The following is an 11242-nucleotide window of genomic DNA, read 5'->3' on the forward strand; positions in this document are numbered from 1 at the left end:
GGTAAACATCAAAGTGAACTATCACAGGGACATGTACATACGGTGAACTTATTAATCGCTTCAATAATAAAAGTCACGGCACTTTTATAAACACCTTGCTACAACAATTAACAACTTCGATTTTCTCTTTGATAGTAGATATAGTGTTATTATGAAGAGAACAAGCTGTTTTTGTCAGAGAAAGGGTTTTACCTGTGGAGTTTTCATGTCTAAAGTGATAAAAGCTTCACATTGCTCAGTAGTAATCTGTATACACTGTGTAAGAAGATTCTGATGTGTTTCTCACAAATGCATTAGATTAATATATTGTTTTTCTGATTGATTGTAAAATACTATAAGCATGATAAGCACAAGTCAGAATATCGCTTTGAATAAAACACTGTTTGCTTTTAGTCTGCCAAAGAAAACATTGATGTTTTTTTTTTCTTTCAATATCAAGCTAGCTAAATTAACGATGATAGTATCAACTTTATAACTAGTATAATTATTATTGTTATTTCAAATTTCAAAACGGATGTTATGCCGGTTCTAATTCAACATATTTCTTCCAGCTAGAAAATAGATATGCGTTTCGTATTCAACAGGATCTTCCAACTACAAGATAGATATGTATTATATTAGAAAAAAAGTTATTTCTAACCTAGATGTTTTGATATACTTATATTTTATTTCATACCCTTGTTTCAGATCAAAGTATAGGTAAATTGTTTTGCCAAACATTTCACGGTACCACAAAGCATTTACTTCTATATTCATTGCGTTAATAAAACTATTATATAAGTGACAATAAGTTTCGACATTTGATGAAGAGAATCTTTTAAACAATACAGCTACAGGAAAATCAAACTCCAGGGATATTCAAAACTGAAAGTCCTTTGTAAAATGCAAAATTAGAAGCTCATGCACATCAAACGAACGGAAAACAACCGTCATATTCCCGACTTGATATAGGAATTTCCTTATATCGAAAATGGTGGTTTGATAGCTAGTTAAACCTCTTACTTGTGTGACAGTCACTTATAATTCCTGTAAGTATGACACACCATTTTATGTTTGTGTTTTGTGTAGAAATAGTGACTTTCTGTGCTGACATGAATTATCATTGATTTGGTCATGTTTATAAATTAGCTATTTACTAAACTTTCGTATTTTTGAAATACTAAGGTTTTTGTACCTCAGGATTACATTACCTTAGCTTTATTTTGCATACTTTTTAGGAATTTTGGTGCTCAATGCTCTCCAACTTCGTACTTTATTTAGCTTTTTTTATTTTTTTGGGATTCGAGCGTCACTGGGGAGTCTTTTGAAGACGAAACGCGCATCTGGCGTATATACAATATTTAATCCTGGTATCTATGATGTGTTTATCTACAACCACTTGGTCGATGCCACTGCTGGTGGAGTTTTAATTCCCCGAGGGTATCACCAGACCAGTAGTCAGCACTTATATGGTCATATTTATAAATAAACTGTTTACAAACTTTTGAAATTTTGAAATACTAAGGTTTTTCTACCTACGGAACAGATTACCTGAGCTGTTTTTGGCATAATGTTTTGGAATTTTGGTCTCCAATGCTCTCCAACTTCGTATTTTATTTTGTCTTTTTAACTTTTTTGAATTCGAGCGTCATTGAGGAGTCTTTTGAAGACGCAACGCGCGTTTGGCGTAAATACGAATTTTAATCCTTGTATCTATGATGAGGATCGTAAAGAGGTACATACAAACTCTTAATAAAAATAAAACTGACAACTCCAATGCTAAAAAAGACAAACAGACAAACAATAGTACTTGTGAGGAGCATCAATAAATCATGATGGAAATACAATCCCGGGAATATCGCATTAATTGGGAGATATATACTCCGTATGCAGGCAGCGGTGGTAAGTTGCTACATATATATGGAAAGTTCACAATTGAAAAGCTGAAATTACTCTGATGTCGTAAAGTTTTGTTTACAACCGACTCTCATTGTTGATTTATATCAAATATGAAGTGAATAAAAAAACCAAGCATCTTGATAATGTCAGTTTGTTTGAATCGGAGTGATGTTTTACAAAGTATGATAATTTCCTCCCTAATACAAGATATTTGTATCTTCGTTGGTCATTCTGTTTTATGAAACAAATAAAGGCAACAGTAGTGTTTAAGAGTCATAAATCTATTGAGAGAAAACAAACCAGGTTACTAAGCTTTACCAACTCTTTCACTTTGTCTTTTTGTTTTAAATGGGGATTACTTATGTGATGTTTATAAAAGTAAAATGTTTACATACTAATCTAGATGAAAGAGTCCTCTTAAAGATCTTTCGACATTTAATTTCCCACATCTGATTTACGCTATACCTCTAGAACATGCAGTTTCAAATTAACTTTGAAGCCCGTAAGGACTCTCATATAGTTTAGGTATCCAATACAGTAATAGCAGTTCCAGTTCTTCTTCTTTGGTTGAAATCGATTTAATATCTGACATTCCAACAAAATCAGCATTGATAGAATGTATGCGAACAAATCGAGGTACTGCAATACATGAAAAGGAAACACCAAGCACGACAGTCGAACCTCGTTGTGTCGAAACTCCGATGAGTCGAAGTAATTGTACAATGTATTTGTTGGACAAAATATACAAAAGACCACATCCACACTAATTTATAAAAGCTTAGATTAAAGGGAAATCCGAACAGGAACAAACCAAACGGACTTTATAAAAACAAGATAATATAAAGAAATTTCAACAAAACAATTAAAATACACTTGACTAGGAGAAAAAATTAGTAAAACCACAAAAATACTGAACTCTGAGGAAAACTCAAAACAGAAAGTCCCTAATCAAATGGAAAATCAAATGCGCAAACACACCAAACGAACGATTAACAGTCATATTCATGCCTTGGTAAAGGCTTTTTTAAAGTAGAAAATGGTGGATTAAACCTGTGTTAGGTAACTTAACCTCTCACGTGTATGACAGTCGCATATAGAAGGAAACAATCAGAACAAGGAAAATACACCCCTCCCCCCAAACAAAAACCCAAACATTCAAAATAGACCAGAAATCCTCTCCGCTAAACACAAGAAGACATGAATCATAAGAAGTGTACATGTTAGTTTCATAGCTATATATTAAATAAGAAAATGAAGAAAGAAATTGAAAGAAAAACATATCTCAAATGTAAAGAATCGCGCGAGCGTACAAAGGAATAAACCAGCCTGAAGATTTGTTCAATTACTACTTTGGCTGTTATGCAATAACATATCTTTTTACACAACATTTTGAAAGTGACACATATTGGTTCGAATGTTGTATCAACTCATTTCTATCGAACGCCGCGGTATAACATTTTCGTGCTGATTCGACGTAAAGCAATCACCCATCAACCAATCAACTATTTTTTATCAATCATTACACTTTCTGAAGCACAACTTGCATCTGTGTCAAGTGATTTTTGTTACATTACTTTGATGCAAGTTGCCAACACAATGTCTTGAAAAGAAACTTAAACTGTAATTTTACTTTGTGAATTCGTACACAAAGCCAACTTTTGCATGTAGTTTAAAATCTTAAACTATTAAAATATAAAAAAACGTTTTATTTAGAATTAAATAACTGAAATATAAAATAAATGTAAACTGAATATCTTAAAGGACCTAATCAAAACAGTTAAGAATACCGAAAATTGTAATCAGTTCACTGAAACCAATCGAGAAGGAAGATTAAGGTGACGGTAGTTTACCGGTTTTCAAATCAGACGACAAAACAGGTATTTTAAGATCCAAGAACGCAACAAAAAAAACATTTGAATTATGAGTTGGGACATCAACACATCGTAGCGACCAACCAATACGTGATGATAAACTTCCTCATAACTCTGTTAGGGTAGTTCCTTGAGTAAGGAGCACGACCCTCTTAAGGACATTTGTCTATTGTGAACATGCAAGTGCTCAGCAAATTAACTGAGATATGTAAACGCCATACGATGGAGTAGAGAAATACAGTAAAAGAAAAATAAATTGACCATAGCAAATCAAAAGAAGCAAAAAGGGATAGACAGAATGATACATAGCCTTACACGAAACAAAATTAGCCTAACTCAGTATATGGAAACCGAAAGAAACACCAGAGAAACAAACCAAATAGAAATAGATAACAAAACAACCAAAAATACTTAAAACCAAAACATTAGAAGGGCTGTAATGAATCGGGGTAGACAGAATGATACATAGCCTTACACGAAACAAAATTAGCCTAACTCAGTATATGGAAACCGAAAGAAACACCATTCAGAGAAACGAACCAAATAGAAATAGATAACAAAACAACCAAAAATACTTAAAACCAAAACATTAGAAGGGCTGTTATGAATCGGAAAACCATGAGACTTTAATGGTCATGCTTGTGGTATGAATTGAAACACGTTCATGAATAACTTCATTCACATTTCGTAAAAACCTTAATAAAAAAATAAAAATATCACGAAAACATTAATAGTGATTCCTCACTTGGCACATGCATTTTCATATGTAGGAAATGATGGATTGAATCTAGTTTTATAGCTAGGTAAACCTGTCACTTGTATGGCATTCGCATCAAATTCCATTAAATTGACAACGACGTGTGAACAAACAAACAGACATTGTGTCCTCTTGATGATATTTTTATAGTGCACACAAGCTTTTGAGAAGAAATCATATGTTATTTGTTGAAAAACATGTTTTAAATATTTCAGAGTATTTTTTATATATGAATCGATTACTGAATGTTACATTAAAGACTTAATATATTTGATAATCTGAATACGAGCCACAAGTCGTAAGATCTAATTTGAAATTTGAAGATGTATTAAATTAAATGTGGATTGGTCACAATCGGTGAATACAATTTAAAATTCTACTTGTTAAGGAACCTCGTGGAATCAAATATTAATGTCAATTAATGCAGATCTTTCAAAATGTGTTCATTAAACTTAAACAATATGTTTTTAGTTTTTATTGTTGCATCGTTTCCTTAAAATGTAGAATTTTGGAGTCGGAACAACATTTCGATGTTTGTAGTGTCACTGAGAATCCATTGAACACTTCTGGAGCACATGAGTTCATCCGATTTTTTGGTTGGGGTTTACGTGCAGTGAACTTTCTTCTTTTTAACTTTTTTCTTAATGTCGGTGGTGTTGCATGTTTGATTTGGCATATTGCTCATTATTGCATTTGTATAATCGCCCACCTTTTGTCCTTGTAAGGATTTGTACGCCTCAAGTTTTCCTTTTCCTAGTACCTAATAGTTTAAATATTTAACACAACTAATATGAACTACATGTTAAAATTTTCTTTAGAATTATTTTGATTATCGTAATAATAACTTGGTCAATTATCGGTTTGCTATTTTCTTTCTTTTTTTCATTGCAACTTTTAGTGGAAATATATATTATCAAAACCATGAAATGAACTTATTATTTATAAATTGAATTAACTTTAAAATATGATTTTTTTGTAATATTGCAAACCAAAGGAATTCATTGACGTTTTTCTTCATTTCCACAAGAAAATCAAAAAACATTCATAACAAAAATATCTCCAACTTTTATATTGACTTTTGAATTGGTTTTTCTAACCATTGTTGATGTTGTTTTTGGTATAAAAAAAGTTTTAAAAAAATATAAGATATGCACACATTTTGGGCAATAAGCATAGCTATATATATAGTTATATGCCATGCACATGAAAAATTACAAAAACAACAGCATATTATAAATCAAAATTAAAATGCCTACATGTGTCAAAGTGTTGAGTTTCGGACCACGTGGTTAGTTCGTTTAAGATCATAATTTTGTACAATTAATGTTTCAAACCTGCCCACCTGTAGATCACTCAGGTCGAAAATGGATATTGTTGATGGGTAAATGACTGTGATTAAAAGATGGCTAATGAACACCATCAAACGGTTTGAATGATATAAAATTCAACCCTTTCCTTTTTAAGTTGTGCTAATCACAAGGTATCTTGACATTTTCATGCAATGAGGCTTACCAGACGACAAATCGACAAAATCGCTCTCCTGTGATGGAGGAGAGAAAATCGTTATTACATCTTCTGATCTTTAATTTAAAGTCGTTTTGTCTTCAAATTGTACTTTGAAATTTTTATCTAAATAAACACATGGAGTTTCAATCTTTTTAAAAATAAAACTGATTGAAGTTAGATGTCTTTTTAATTAAAAGACCTTTTTTGTTCAAACAACTTTGAACTACTTATTTAAAAAAGCTTAAGAAAAGCATAGCTGATCTTAGATGTTATTTCATCTACGGAATAAAATATAAGACCCCTATCCTTTATTTGTACATATGATTATTTACAATAACAACCTAAAACGTATTTTACATTGTTTCAATAAACAGCCGTATCATGTACTAGTATCCGTCCAACACACCTAATTTGGAAAATAGAAAATACATAGAACGGTGTAAGTATTAAATTCAGAAGTGTCATAGACAGGAAAGCCACAACCATTACCTATATTTATAATTGGTTATCAAAGGTACCAGGATTATACTTCCAACAATTTTGGTTCCTGTTGAACGCCGGTATATATTGTTCTTTGCTTATGGAAATGTGTTCATTTTCTTCACTCAAGATAGTATAATCGTCTTTTTGTCGAAGCGTTTCTTTGAAAGTCGTAGTTTAAGTTTTTAGTTTTGTAGCAAATAAACTAGATACTCAAAAGTAAATGTTTCGGGAAACAGTAAATTGAGGCGACCATAGTTTTTCGATATCAACATATCCTAAATTAATTACGAATAGACAAATCAAGGTATCGAACAAAAAACTGAGTAAACTGAACTGCGCGCACTCCAAAAGGAGCGAGACCGGAAGTGTCAATAATGTAAATTAGATATTGGTTATTACTACAAAAGCATACTATCAAACATACTTGTTTATCTTTAATGCTTCCTTTTTTGTTCGTTTTTCCTTTTTTGAGACTTGATAATTGCGTATGAGTGGTGTTTGTCGTTTTCAACAGACATGAAGTGATAGATTATTTATCAATTTATCAATTGAACGCTGAATATAACTAATCGAAAATGTTTTATGTAAATTCTGTTTTCTAAAATGGCCATTTTCGACTAATACTTCAAAAGCCGAAGCATAGTCTTCCTTTCATTAAACAAAATAATTCGTAGATTTTGATTGTTTGACAGACTTTTCATAGTGTTAGAAGCGCGCATGGTGCTTCGTTACAAATATTGTTTTCGTCTTATTTTTGTAGAATACAATTATATTTGCTTTACATCAAACACCTTTCTGAAATGGAGTTTACTTTGTAGTTAATGCCTATGAAGCGTCTAAGTCTTTGAAATTTGAACTACAAAGAGATTTACCTTAAACAGGTGGTTATTCAACAAACGCTTATTGTTTGGAGGTAAAGATGTCTTGATCATGTCAGTCAAACGAATTGACCAATTATTGGTTGTAGGAAAAATCATTATTGATATTTCGGTTTATATTTTTTCTACATGTACATGTATTATTATGGTGAGTAATAAAGTATAGAACATGAAATAATGGAACAGTTTTACATATTAAATTTCCCGCCAAAAATTATTACAATAACTGTGGTATGTTCATCTGACCCTTGTATCTAAAAAGGGGAAGGTTTGCATTTTAAAAAGAAAAGTTGAAATAAAACAGACAATAATATTACCAAGCATTTTTGTATAATGTGTCTGTATTTTTTGGTATAAAATTGTCGGGCGAGTTATATATTTGTTCATTGATTTTACCCTGCGCTTCTATTTTCTTACTTCACAGATAAAACGTTAAAGACAACAAACAATCAATTCCACTCAGAGTGTCTTTCAAGCTTTGTTTGCGGCATACAATCAAAAGAGTATCAAAATAAAAGGTTTAAGTGTTCTTTGCTTTGAATTTGTAACGAAAGACGAGAACACATTTTGTTTAAAATTGTACAATGGCAAAATGACGGGGTATATAAGTTCAGAGCCACGTCATATGTATCAAAGATTCACAAAAAGGCATATAAATTAGACAAAGCATACTGTATCAGAAAAAAAGAAAGACAAGAATATAGAAATTATCATAGAATACTAACAAAATGACGGGATGCTTAAGTACAGCGTCACGTCAAAAGGATATCACCAAATACAGACCCTAATATTGAGGTAATTCAGGTGAACAACATCTTCTTAGTTTTATATCAATCTAAAATACTATAAACACAGCATAGGAATAAATGTGAGATACAAGATCAATGAACTCTTAGACATGAATTAAACACGCGCATCTCGAGCCAACTGACAAAAGTAAACTCCATATAAATGAGCCAAAAAATACAACTAAATCAAAAAGTAGTCCCAATTGCCAGAAATTTTGGGGATGTGGATCGTGAGAAATTCTAAATTCAGATTAGCAAAAGGAATTCATTCTCTCCATTTCAACTACCAGAAGTTTCGTATGAGCTATTGTTGTTAGAAGGGTTGAATTGGAAGCACAAAGTAGAGAAAAAAAGTTGTCATGTCAGTGTCTTATTTCACAAAATAATATTCGTTGTATTTTTTCAAATGCATTAGCAATGTAACAGAACATTTCGATTTTTTATTGGCCGTTAGAAAGATTTGGCAAACAGGTTGAAGAAAAGAGTAGAAAGTTGACTCATGCAACAAAATATATTCTGAATATACTTAACACAGGAATAATATTCTTAAATGGGGATGAAAGGATTGGAAGCATGCTATGTTGTTAGCTCGTTGTGAAGGCTTTTGGATTACCATGAGTTGTGTTAACGTTGGGCCTCTTGCTGAAAGTTGTCTCATTAGCAATCATATGCCACTTCTCTTAAAAATTAAATTCTAATTGATGCGACTGTCATACAAGTGAGAGGTTTAGCTAGCTATCAAATCAGGTTCAATCCACCTTTTTTTACATAAGAAAATGCCTGTTCCAAGTCAGGAATATGACAGTTGTTATCCATTCGTTTGATGTGTTTGATCTTTTAATTTTGCCATTTGATTAGTGACTTTCCGTTTTGAGTTTTCCTCGGAGTTCAGTATTTTTGTGACTTTATTTTTTTCTAAAGTACGATACACACTTTCTCCTATGACCAAGAATTCTGATTTTTTTCCATTGATTATTTACTTACTCGATATTTAGTGCAGGAAAATATTATATACAATAAATTGTCATAAATTGATTTGCACTCTATAAACTATCAAGTAATATATAACAAATTTAACACAAACATTTATCATATTAAACTTATCAATAATTACTAGAGAGGTCAAACTTCACATCAAAGAGTGTTACAAATATTAATTATATTTTTCATTAACAAGCCCTCGTATAGCAAATATGTTATAAACACGGATGAATGTTGTACTAAATATTGTTTAACAAGGCAGGAACACACGTTTATTAACATATCCCCTTTGTTCTTTTCACAGTAAATGTTTGTTGTCAACATCAAAGAAAAAGATCCCACAAAATAGAAATGTTTATAGTAAGTGATTCGATTGTAGTATTGATTCGTGTCTTCTATCTGGGAATCATGTGGAATTAGTCCCAATGTACTTCTTGATCTTGTACTATCTAATAAATGACAAACAATGAATCTTGGATGTAATAAATAAATGAATAAATATGGTTTATTTAGAGCTCTGAGTTTCATAACATTCCCTGGCTTCTAAACACTCGAAAATGTAGAATGAAGCTAGTTCAAAACAATCCCCCTAGATTCAAAACAATCCCCCTAGATTCAAAACAAACCCCCTAGATTCAAAACAATCCTAACCAGTTTCAAAACACTTTCTTGTAATAGATAGTGTACAATAGAACAAATATTCTGATATTCAATCAGTATGCAAATATTTACGCAATATGTCTTATTGTATACAATTATGTATGATGATTTATTTTTCGAAAGAACATTAAAAGCGGATTCTCAAGATATTTTGAATCAATCAGTGACGAGTTTTTTTCGGAATTAGATGGGAATGTTATGAACTTAAAGTTCCAAACGCTCTACGATTAATTTATAGTTTTTGGAAGTATTTTGAAACTGCTACACCGGCATGTTTAACCAAAACAATATGCTTTTAACCGATATGTTAACCTTTTAAGGATGTCTGCTGGTCATGTTTTTGAATTCTTGTCATATTTTCGATTTTCTCAGGTTTTATCCATCCAAATGTATTAAATTTTTTTTTACACGACACCCCACTTTTGTCTTCATAAATCTGTTCAATAGATCATTTCAGATTTAGTGATCCAGCGTCATAAAATCCTTGTTATTTTTTCTTGGTTTAAAGGGTAAAAAACAATTCCAATGTTAACAAATAGTAAAGTCTGAAGAAAACCCTTTTCCCGCCATTTTCTAAATGTCTCGTATTTTGAAAACTACACACGAGACTAATGATTTTATTACTTTATTTTGTTTAAATATCAAAGTTGTTTTCATTTTAAGCAACCACATGAAATCCTTGTTATTTTAAATTAGAGCAGCAGACATCCTTAAGGGCATACGATACAGTTAGAGGGAAGGTAATGACGTTGCTAACGTAATATGTTATTTTCGCGACGTCAAACTGTGACATATCGGGAAAAGATGCATTTTTCGACTGATTTTTATCATTCAAACAGATTTAATTTGAAAACGAGTTCATGGACCCCTATTTTTCAAAACGGCATTTTGTTTCATTTTGCAGGGAGATAATGTGACCCAAATTTTATAAAACTGTAAATAGAGGATTTTTTTTAATTTTGATAAACATGCAGTAAAAAATGACGTTTTTTCCTCAAGTCATGAACATTTGATAAATATGAGTTATTTCTGAATAAATATTGCATAGTTTTTAAGAATATTTATAAAATACAGAAATTACCGATTATTTAACAAAAAAACAATTTGTATTTATCTTTTATAACAAAAAAGTTATGTCTTTCTTTCGGAAAAGAAATTACGGCCACAAATCTGAATTTCGAGCTCATTTTACTCAAAAAGTAGCACATGAAGGTATATTTTTTATTACATCTTTGATTTTAATCAGGTAAAAAATAGCTTATATGCAAATTTTCATGAACTTGTAAATACAGAATCAAAACTGTATCGTATGCCCTTAATCGACATATTGAGCCTTTAACCGAAATATTCAGCTTTTAACCGACATTGGTCTAATTGTTTTTACACATTGTAATGGTATTGGTTATATATTTAATGGGTTTTTAAATTGAAACTTGTTTT

Source organism: Mytilus trossulus, chromosome 10, assembly GCF_036588685.1.
Source record: "Mytilus trossulus isolate FHL-02 chromosome 10, PNRI_Mtr1.1.1.hap1, whole genome shotgun sequence".
NCBI lineage: Eukaryota > Metazoa > Mollusca > Bivalvia > Mytilida > Mytilidae > Mytilus > Mytilus trossulus.